The sequence below is a fragment of the Aristolochia californica genome, unplaced genomic scaffold, assembly GCF_029961685.1.
Source record: "Aristolochia californica isolate CCGP_79_NKW_82.1479 unplaced genomic scaffold, dmAriCali1.0.hap1 SCAF_3, whole genome shotgun sequence".
NCBI lineage: Eukaryota > Viridiplantae > Streptophyta > Magnoliopsida > Piperales > Aristolochiaceae > Aristolochia > Aristolochia californica.
The window spans coordinates 14,326,731-14,339,230 of NW_027181992.1; positions in this window are offsets into that span (position 1 = coordinate 14,326,731).

A 12,500-nucleotide genomic window follows, 5' to 3' on the forward strand; every position below is an offset into this window, starting at 1 on the left:
GATCCAATTTAGAAGTATGTGGGGATTTAAAAATGAAATAGATGGGAGTATGGTGCCTTATTATCGAGTATCAAGGAAGGCCACCTATTAATAAGAAAACTAGAAGTAAGGATGGCATGTGGCCAGTAGAAGTAAGGCACATACATATGGTATATAGCAGAGCACGAGAAACCTCAAGAAGGTATCAATTTTTTTCTTTCAACCACCCCATTTTGTTGTGATTGTAGACACAAGAGGGTTCCTTTATATCTATAGAAGGATTGAAAATATCTGTACATACATTCCCTGGGCATTATCTTTGTGGAAGATCTTCAAGGTAGTCAAGAACTAAGTAGACATCATGGCACAAAAAGACTTGAAAATATGTAATATTTTTTTATTCTATTTTTCCAATAAGAATAACCATGTAACCTGAGAAAAATCATCAACAAATGTAATGAAGTACTTGGAATTAAGAAACATTAGAGAAGTTCCACGGATCGACCCCCCCCCCCCCCCCCCCCCCCCCCCCCCCCCCCCCCCCCCCCCCCCCCCCCCCCCCCCCCCCCCCACCCCCCCCCCCCCCCCCCCCCCCCTTGTTCCACGGCCTCTACTTTTAAATATCGAAGTTGTTGACAAAATAACTTGTAAGCTTAGATTGTGATAACATCGTGTGATTGAGCTTCATTTTGGGGATAGACTATCGTTCTTCTATGCGATATGTGATTCATTCTCATTTAGATGAAATCAAAGAGTGATCACTATTTTTGGCAAAGACTAAAAATCTCTTTGTGTGGTATGTAATTAACAAATTAAAAGAAATAGATTGAGTAATAAGTTTATGGGCGATCTCCATTCTGGTTATGATAAGATATAACACCATCTTTTACTTGGAAATTCTTTTCAAAAGCTCTTTATTTCGTTATCATTATTGATTTTTATGTAAGTTTCTATCAAATGAAGCCATAGCGGCTAACAAAAGAGAGTCCTATAAAAGTTGGGTTCTATATAATATCTATGTTATAAGTTTGGTGAAAAATATGGACTTTTTGGCAAAAACATTTTGCATTGATCAAGCTTTAACAAGTTTTGGCATGTCAATATTTTATGACCAAGCTTGTGGAGCATTTAATAGGACTCGGCCTTAGAAGAAAATATTTAAACTTCAGGGTGGCGTATTGAACGGTAGGATAAATTTAAAGTTAATCTAGGGTTTGAAAAAGAAAATTCATAAAGAAGCTTTTTCCATCTATTTCCAATCTATTGCTCCTTAGGTATCAACAACTGGAGTTGTTTGTAATGAGAATACTCTAATAGTTTTTTGTTATGATTTACTCTGAGATTTCTTCCCTTAAGAAGAAATCATCTAAATATTTTATAAATCCAGTGATTGTGTAATCCTTTTAATCACTCATAATTTTTCCATGTTTATTTTTAAAACGGCTATTTAACCTGATGATGTGAATGGGAAAATATGACTGAAATTGAAGTATTATTTTTTTACTTGGTATCAGAGAAGGAGAACGATTCTCCTTTCTCCTTCTCCTTCTCGTCACAAATTAACAAAGTCAAAGCTCTGTCCCATAGTCTCTCTTGTAGCCGAAGAACAGAGCTGCAACTCTATCGCCGAAAAAAAAACAGAGCAGGTCTAGTCCGTGAACAAAGAAGACACTGTTTGTGTTTCTCTTCGGTCGTCACTGTAACACATGTTGAATTTATGGAAAAGTAAAATACTTCATTGACATCAATAACTTGTTGTAATCAGAATACATGAACCTCTATTTATAATAGAGGAAGGTAGTAGAGTCCAATTACAATAAAACTACCCTTGTCCCAATTACACCCAAACTCTAACACTTAAGGTAAGTCCTAACATAATAAGGTAACTCAATATTGATAAAAGACAAATATAACTTAAACTAGAACTCTTCTTGGTCGTGACCCTAAGATAAGATACTTTTGTGAGTCCTTGATCTTCCAACTGATGTGATAATGATGTCAGCTCTTGGTAATCATTGTGCCTCCTATTTCTTATGGGCTTGGGCCCATCTTGTGGGCCTTCCTTAATCATGTGGCCCTTCTTATAATAATCTTATATATGTGGGCCTTCCTTGGTCGTTTGGGCTTGATCTTATCTTCCAACACTCCCCCTCAAGCTGGGGGGTGAGAGAACAACATAAACTTCCACCTTGCTGCAAATGATGTATAAAATATTTTTGTATAAAATGGCACATCTTCCAATTATGCCTTCATCTTCCAACCTTCCCCCTCACGTTGTTACATCCTTCCATGAGGCTCTGCGGCATTATAAGTGAGAGTAAAAATAATTCCTAGCCGGTAAGCCATTGCTTCATACTCTAGTCTTAATGTTGGATGTAGGACACACTCCACTACTATCGGTAGTGTGTCTATCGGCATTGCTCTGAAGTGTCCACCACCGTGTCCCTCCACAGGACAACGACTCTCAAGTGGTAGGAGATATAAAAGCCATTACAGGGGGGGGGGGGGGGGGGGGGGGGGGGGGGGGGGGGGTGTGGATAACATAGATGTAGTCATAAGTTCCTTCGTCATGGACTTCCAACCACAAATAATTTTCATCTTTTTTATGGGGATGAAGTTCCTCCGTCGTGGACTTCTAACCACAAATAATTTTCATCTTTTTTACGGGGATGAAGTTCCTCCGTCGTGGACTTCCAACCACAAATAATTTTCATCTTTTTTACGGGGATGAAGTTTCTCCGTCGTGGACTCCCAACCACAAATAATTTTCATCTTTTTTACGGGGATGAAGTTCCTCCGTCGTGGACTCCCAACCACAAAAAATTTTGATCTTTTTGACGGGGTAAAATAAATGATGACAAGAGGCGACCTCTTATTCAATAATAATGTCCCCAAAGAGACATAATAGTTGCAACTGAATATAACATGACTATCTTCCAACACATATAACACGAACCAAATAGTAAACTTTGTCAAAGAACCTATAAAATCATCTGATATAAAAATTTCTTCTTTGATGCACAAGCTTCATCTTTTGTGCTTGTTAAGCACCTAGCCAATAGTACCCAAAAGACCGGCCTGTTAGGAGCAGAAGGCATAGGTACTTAACTCCAGGACCATAACAGTACACCCCGCCCTCCCGAGCCGACAACCACGATGGCCTTAACACAGCAACGGGGACCGGGTCAAGAGCCCATACTCCCTTATGGCGCCCTACATGGGGCGTGCGGTCCACCTGCGCATGCGGGGAGTCGAAGTCGGGACGTAGCACCTACTCTGATACCAAATGTAAAACACCTAGCCAATACTACCCAAAAGATTGGCCTGTTACGAGCGGCAGACATAGGTACTTATCTCTAGGACCATAACAGTACAAATGTTAAGAACCTAGCCCATACTACCCCAAAGACCGGCCTATTAGGAGCGGAAGATATAGGTACTCAACCCTTAGCCCAGGACCACTAGGGCCTCAGGGTGTCCCATAACACCCAGTGCCCCCACCCTGGGTTGGGTGTACCGCCCATAACATTACACCCCCCTTCGAGGGTCGATGCCCACGGCGGCCCACTCACGACTGCCTACTCATCCATGGCTGCCCACTCTTCCATGGCGGCCCACTAGGACTTAATACCTGTCGCCCCTTCCGTGTGGTCGCTCCTTTCCGCAAGGGCGCCTCCGCAGGGAATTGAACCCGTGACCAAGGGTTGGCTCTGATACCAAATGTTAAACACCTAGCCAATACTACCTAAAAGACCAGCCTTTTAGGACCAGAAGGCATAAGTACTTAACTCCAGAACTATAACAGTGCTCCCCTTTTCTTGAATATTTTGGTTACATAAACTTATCCACAACATAAAGAATAAAATACCTTTTCTTGTTCTTCTTCTACTTCTCCCCCTCAAGCTGGGAGGTAATGGCAATGATCCCAGCTTGAACCAAATATCATAGAAGTAGCAATAATCCCAAATAACAGAGATTTATAAACAAGCCCTCAAACCAGGGATAAGTGAGATATTTTCCTTATCAACTCAAAAAGTGACGCAAAACAATTGGCATAAATTCGGATTTTTCAATACAACAGACTACCCGCATGACCTTTGATTCTTCCAATTTGAATATATCTTTCAATATAGATCAGATTGACATGAAATTTTTTTTTTCTGAAATTAGACTTAAATAAATTTCATCCAAGTATAACATCTATTCATAAAATATAATTATCAAAAGATAAATAATCTGATAGGTTTCGGTCTCTGTCATCTAGAACGACCATTGACTCTTCCAAGATCAATATCTCCTTATAAAAAAATCATACCAAGAATTGGTTGAATAGGTCAGAAAATAGACTTACATACCTTTCTATTGATATATAATTATCCATATAAAGTCTCTTTCCTGATATCTTAAAATACTTCGAAAGTTGAGGCTTTCTGCTATGACTGGAACCTCTTTTTCAATCTGACCTTTCCTGCTTCAAATATCGATTTCTCTTTGTACATAACTCAGATAAAAAATTGGTTGAATAGGTAAAAGAATATACTTACAGATATTTCTTTTTTATATATATTTATACATATAAAGTCTAGTTCTTGATAGAAAAAAATACCTCAGAATCTGAAGATTGATGCTACTACTCGAATCTTTTAGCAATTTGACCTTTGTTCATTCAAATATCGATAAATCTCTGCATCTAACTCCATTTGGAACAAATCATTCTTCTTTGGAAATTAAACTCAAATATATTTTCGTCAATATATAATTTTAAATATTAAAAACTTCTTATGGGGGTAAAAAAACTCAAAGAAAACTACAGGTATAGGGACTGAAAAAAATAACTACGAACCTAGACCTAGGGTTTAGGGTTAAGAGAAAAGGATCACATTAGAACCTGTTCTGATACCATGTTGAATTTATGTAAAAGTGAAATAATTCATTGACATCAACTACTTGTTGTAATCAGAGTACATGAACCTCTATTATAATAGAGGAAGGTAGTAGAGTCCAATTACAATAAAACTTCCCTTGTCGCAATTACACCCAAACTCTAACACTTAAGGTAAGTCTTAACATAATTAGGTAACTCAATATTGATAAAAGAAAAATATAACTTAAACTAAAAATCTTCTTGGTTGTGACCCTAAGATAAAGATACTTTTGTGAGTCCTTCTTGATCTTCCAACTGATGTAATAAGGATGCCAGCTCTTGGTAATCATTGTGGGTCCAACTTGTTATGGGCTTAGGCCCATCTTCTGGGCTTTCCTTGGTCATGTGGCTCATCTTATTATAATATTACATATGTGGACCTTCCTTGGTCATTTACGCTTGATCTTATCTTCCAACAACACAAAACTGCCGCCACCCGAACTCCCGAAATCCGTCAACGAACCTCCGCTGAACCACCTTCCATCGATCGGTACCAGCATCACCGACACATAAGACGAAGAGCCGTACCAACGTCTCGAGCTTGATTTATCTCCTTCGTCACCCTACTTAGGTGGACCATCCAGACGACACCGACATCTGAAGTTGAGCCATCGCTCGGCCTTCTAGCATACCGCCAGCCCGAACGTTGCCGACGAAGAAGAAGTCGCACCGTCGACAAAAAAGAAGAAGGTACGAAAAAAATTCGCTTTCGTTAACTTAGGTCCCGCATTTTATTTTTCTAGTGGGTCACAACAACTTCTTGAACTGGACCAAAAACGGAGACCTGGACGACTTTTTGGATCGACCAAAAATAGATACCCAACCCGGGTCAACCCATTGGCAGACTAGATCGGATCGGACCGGACCAAAAAAAATTATTCAGAAAGCGGACCGGACCAGTTCTCTGACAGGACCAAAATTAGAGACCCAAACCAACCCAGTGAACAGAAAGCGGACCGGACCAGTATTTTTTGGGTGATCATCACCGATCTACCGATTTTCTTGCATCATGTTGAAGGAATCAAAACCATAGCGTATTTTTACTCACTGTGGTGAGATTGGGCATACAAAGTCAAGATGTTATGAACTTATTGGGTATCCAGAATGGTGGGATCCTACTAAAGCACTTCACAAATGGAACACTAAACCAAATAATCATGCTTCCATTGCAGTAGCAGAACCCTCCACCTCTACTACATCCAGTAAGGTTTTTAATACTTCCACTCCAAGTAGAACTAGTGAATGGATAATTGATTCTGGTACTACTGATCCTATAACCTTTGACAATCATTGTTGTGGATTCCATAGCGGGACCAGTCATCCAGAGGCAACGCGGGTGAGTTGTAACTCAGAAGGACATTCAAGTACCTTAGCATTTATAAATTTACTTTATTTAATTATGTGGTAAAATGTAGAGCCAGCGATGGCATTCTTGTAAAACTATAAGTCGGATTCTTTGCCGTGATTAGCCTTTAAGTGGGCTCATAGAATGGAATGAAGGCAAGTAGAATTTCATTCAGAAAAGGATCGATGTTCTCCTCCAATGAACCCTAGGATTGGCGTTCTTCATGATGAACCCAAGGGTACAGGTCTCCCCTTGACTAGCCTGATCTCATTCCCTCAATCCATCCCTTCTTCCTTTCGTTCTCGCCAACATAGGGCGCACAGGCAAGATAGGCCGCCCTAGTTCACCGCCTGCTACTCTTCACGATCTCTCCCTTCGTCGAGTGACGAGGTCCATGGTCAGGGACCATAACAATTTGGTATCAGAGCAGGCGCTACATCACGAGTTCGATTCCTAGCGTGGTCGATCGCATTGACCCAAACGCAGGTGACCATGTAATAGTGGACCTCGTCGCTATGTGTTAAGCCATTGTGGTGGGCCCAAGCGTTGATATTTGGGCCACTGTGGACATCAACTCATGAAGGTGGGTGTATTGGTATGGTCCTAGGGTTAAGTACCTATGCCTTCCGCTCCTAATAGGCTGGTATTTTGGGTAGTGTTGACTAGGTGCTTAACATTACAGTGGATTCGCAGAGATTTTTATTGGGAAGGTATGAAATCCACAATTACAATGTATGTGGCTGCTTGTCAAGTGTGTCAGAGGAACATGGCAGATCATTTAAGCCCAGCGGGGGTGCTGCAACCACTCGAACTTCCCACACAGGTTTGGTCGGACATTTCTATGGATTTCATTGAGGGTCTTCCTAAGTCGTCAGGGAAGTCTATTCTTTTGATGGTAGTCAACAAATTTTCAAAATATGCAAACTTCATTCCATTAGAGCACCCTTACACAGCTGTGATCGTAGCTCATGTGTTCTTCTCCAATATTGTTCGCCTTCACGGCATTCCGGAATCCATTGTAAGTGATCGGAATGTAGTCTTTACAAGCCACTTCTGGAGAGACCTTTTCAAGTTATGTGGGACCAAACTTAACTATTCCTCTTCTTATCACCCTCAATCAGATGGCCAGACGGAGGTAGTGAACTACACTATTGAAATGTATTTAAGGTGTTTTGTGGGAGACTGTCCTAAACGGTGGGTGGAATGCATTCCTTGGCCAAAGTATTGCTATAAAACCTCCTTCCACATGGCCTTACAGGAGACACCATTCCAGATATTATATGGCAGGGATTCCCATTGTTCACTTTCTTATGTTCAGGGTTCAACATGAGTGGAGGCAGTTGGCCAAGCTCCTATGGATCAGGATCAATTCCTGGAATATGCTGTCGAACGGCTTAGGAAAGCTCAATCACTCGTGAAAGTCTATTATGATAAGGGCCACCGTGATGTTCAATACAATTCTGGTGATATAGTGTCGCTCTGTCTACAGTCTTACCATCAAAATTCAATTGCGGGCAATCAGCGCAAGCTTTCTCCCAAATATTTTGGGCCCTTCAACATTATCTAGAGAGTTGGTCAGGTCGCCTATAAGTTGTAACTTCCTCCAAAGTCCAAGCTTCACAATGTTTTTCATGTCTTTCTCCACAAGCCATTCAAAGGACCAGAACCACCCTCCATATCCTCTTTACCCCCAATTGAGGACGGCAAAGTTTCTCTCACTCCGACAAAAATTTTGGGTGCTTGACAAAATCAGAATAGGAGAGAAGTACTAGTTCAGTGGACCCACACAGATGCCACGGAGGGCACTTGGGAAGATTTTGACGTATTTCATCAAGTCTACCCTACCTTCGAGCTTGAGGACAAGCCCTTTCTCCAAGGGGGGAGTGATGTTTAACGAGTCATCCAGAGGCAACGCGGGTGAGTTGGTAACTTAGAAGGACATTCAAGTACCTTAGCATATATAAATTTACTTTATTTAATTATGTGGTAAAACGTAGAGCCAACGATGGCATTCTTCTAAAACTATAAGTCGGATTATTTGGCGTGATTAGCCATTAAGTGGGCTCACAGGATTGAATGAAGACAAGTAGAATTTCATTCATAAAAGGATCGGTGTTCTCCTCCAATGAACCCTAGGATCGGCATTCTCCTTGATGAATCCAAGGGTACAGGTCTCCCTTTGACGAGCTTGATCTCATTCCCTCAATCCATCCCTTCTTCCATTCATTCTTGCCAACATAGGGGGCCCAGGCAAGACAGGCCGTTCTGCTCCTCTTGACGATCCCTCACTTTGTCGAGTGACGAGGTCCATGGTTAGGGACCATAACAATCATCATGTTGAAATTATGAAACCATCTGAACAACATATCATATCTACAGAAAATGGTACTCCCTTTCACGTTATTGGAGAAGGTTCCATCACCCTCATTGTAAATTAGAGTCTTGATTCTGTTTTAGTTGTTCCAACCCTCAATCATAATTTATTATCAGTGGCTCAAATAACTCGCATTTTGCATTGTATTGTGATTTTTTTTCCTAACCATTGTATGTTCAAGGACATTAGAACTTGGAAGACAATTGGTTATGGTACTAGAAGGGGGAAAGTCTATTACCTTAATCTGAAGCCAAAGAGTTCTCATCAGTTAGCTCAAGCCTTCTTCGTAAATAAATCTGCAAAAAATGAGATTTGGTTATGGCATAAAAGGTTGGGTCACTCATCTTTTGGTTATTTAAAGAAATTATTTCAAAAATTATTTGCTAGATTATCTGTTTAGATTTTAAGTGTGAGATATGTGAATTGGCTAAAATCCATCGTGTTCCATTTCAAATAAGCATGAATAGGAGTCCAACACCCTTTATTGTTGAATTTATGAAAAAGTGAAATACTTCATTGATATCAATAACTTGTTGTAATCAGAGTACATGAACCTCTATTTATAATAAAGGAAGGTATTAGAGTCCAATTACAATAAAACTACCCTTATCCCAATTACACCCAAACTCTAACACTTAAAGATATGTCCTAACATAATTAAATAACTCAATATAGATAAAAGACAAACATAACTACAACTAAAACTCTTCTTTGACTTGACCATAAGATAAGATACTTTTGTGAGTCCTTCTTGATCTTCCAACTTATGTGATAAGGATACCAGCTCATGGTAATCATTGTGGGTCCTACTTCTTATGGGCTTGGGCCCATCTTGAAGGCCTTCCTTGGTCGTGTGGCCCATCTTATAATAATCTTAGATATGTGGGCCTTCCTTGGTCTTGTGGGCTTGAGCTTATCTTCCAACACTCCCCCTCAAGCTGGGGGTGAGAGAACAACATGAACTCCTAGTTTGCTTCAAATGATGTATAGAATATTTTTGTATAAAATGGCACATCTTCCAAGATGCCTTCATCTTCCAATACTCCCCTTTAAGCTGTCGTGTCCTTCCATGAGGCCCTGCGACATTATATCAGTGAGAGTCAAAATCACTCCTAGCCGGTAAGCCATTGCTTCATACTCGAGCCCTAATGCTGGATGTAGGGAACACTCCGTCTTCTATCAGTAGTGTGTCTATCGGCATTGCTTTGAAGTGTCCACCACCGTGTCCCTCCACAGGACAACGACTCGCAAGTGGTAGGAGACATAAAAACCATTACAGTGGGGGGAGGGGAGATAACATAGATGTAATAACAAGTTTCTCCGTCATGGTTTCCCAATATGATATATAACGCGAAAGAGAACCCAAGAAATAATGTCCTCAAAGAGACATAATAGCAGCAATTGCATATAACATTACCATCTTCCAACACATATAACACGAACCAAATAATAAACTTTTTAAAAGAACCCATGAAATAATCTGATATAAAAATTTCTTCTTACATGCACAAGCTTCATATTTTGTGCTCCCCCTTTCTTGAATATTTTGGACACATAAACTTATTCACAACATATAAAATAAAATACCACTTTCTTGTACTTATTCTACTCCCCCCCTCGAGCTAGGAGTTAATGGCAGTGATCCCAACTTGAACCAAATATCATGGATGTAGCAATAGGCCAAAATAATAGAGATGTATAAATAAGCCCTCAAACCAGGGAGAAGTGAGATATTTTCCTGATATATCAACTCAAAAAGTGACACAAAAAAATCGGTTTAAATTCGGATTTTCAATGTAACAGAATACCAGCATGACCTTTGATTCTTCTAATGAGAATATTTCTTTAAATATAGATCAAATTGACACAAAATTTTCTTCGTCTGAACCTAGACTTAAATATATTTCATCCAAGTATAACTTAACTTCACAAAATATAATTTTCATAAGATAAATAATGTGATATATTTCGGTCTCTGTCATCTGGCCGAATTAAATATTGTTTCTCCTATTTTTCTAGAATGATCATTGACTCTTCAAAGATTAATATCTCATAAAAGATCATACTGAGGATTGGTTGAATAGGTACTAAAATACACTTTTGTATCTTTCTTTTGATATATAATTCTCTATATAAAGTCTCTTTCTTGATAGCATAAAATACCTCGGAATTTGAAGCTTTCTGCTGCGGCTTGAAACTCTTTTTCAATCTGACCTTTGCTGTTTCAAATATCAATTTCTCTTTGTAGATAACTATGATAAAAAAAATTGGTTGAATAGGTAAAAGAATAGACTTACAAATATTTATTTTTCTATATGTTTCTCCTTATAAAGTCTAGTTATTGATCGCAAACAAATACCTCAGAATCTGAAGATTTCTGCTATTGCTTGAACGTTTTTTCAATCTGACCTTTGCTCATTAAAATATCGATATCTCTCTATATATAAATTTTATTGGAAAAAATAGGTTTTCTTTGGAAATTAGACTCAAATATCTTTCCGTCAATATATAATTTGAAATATAAAAAACTACATATGGAGGAAACAAATGCAAAGAGAACTACTGATTTTGGGACTGAAAAAAATAACCATGAACCTAGACTTAGGGTTTAGGGTTCAGAGAAAAGGATCAAATAACCTCTGTGAGTTGACCAAGTCAACTCATAGAACTTGCTCTGATACCATGTTGAATTTATGGAAAAGTGAAATACTTCATTGACTTCAATAACTTGTTGTAATCAGAGTACATGAACCTCTATTTATCATAGAGGAAGGTATTAGAGTCCAATTACAATAAAACTACCCTTGTCCCAATTACACCCAAACTCTAACACTTAAAGATAAGTCCAAACATAATTAAATAACTCAATATACATAAAAGACAAACATAACTCAAACTAAAACTCTTCTTTGACGTGACAATAAGATAAGATATTTTTGTGAGTCCTTCTTGATCTTCCAACTTATGTGATAAGGATGCCAGCTCATGGTAATCATTGTAGGTCCTACTTCTTATGGGCTTGGGCCCATCTTGTGGGCCTTCCTTGGTCGTGTGGGTTTGAGCTTATCTTCCAACATTTATGATTATCCAATCTGATGTATGGGGTCCAACAAATATAGCCTCTCTGAGTGCTAAACGATGGTTTGTTTCCTTTATTGATGATCACACCTGGATGACTTGGATTGACTTAATGAAATAAAAAAGTGAAGTTAGTTCACTATTCAAACAATTTCACAAAATGATAGCAACTCAATACCATTCTACAATACAAACTCTCTGTAGTGACAATGGTGGAGAATTTCTGAATCAAGGTTTGAAAGAATATCTAGATGATCATGGTATTAGTCATCAAACTATTTGTCTGTACACCCCTCAGCAAAATGGGGTTGCAGAGCGAAAGAACCACCACCTTATTGAGGTTGTTCGTGCTTCCTTTTCTGAAGCTCATATGTTGGCTAGTTATTGGGGTGAAGCCCTCACAACTTCATCTAATCTTATCAACCGAATACCCTCGAGTGTGTTAAAATTTAAGATTCCCTTGAGTGTACTTCATGAAACTATAAGTTGACCTGTTGTGCTGAATCTACCACCTAGAGTTTTTGGGTGAGTAACCTTTCTTCATCTCCATAAGCCATTGAGAAATAAATTGGAACCCCGAGCTCTCAAGTGTGTCTTTGTTGGTTATGCTCAACATGAGAAAGGTTAATGTTGTTATCATACTCCCTCTCGCAAATTGTATGTCAGTCTTGATGTGGTATTTCATGAAGATCACATGTATTATTCTACTCCCGAATCTTCAATTCAGGGGAAGAACAAGATTGAATTGCTGACCCTTAATCATCATTTGGATATCTTGGATACTACAAGTGGTAAGTATT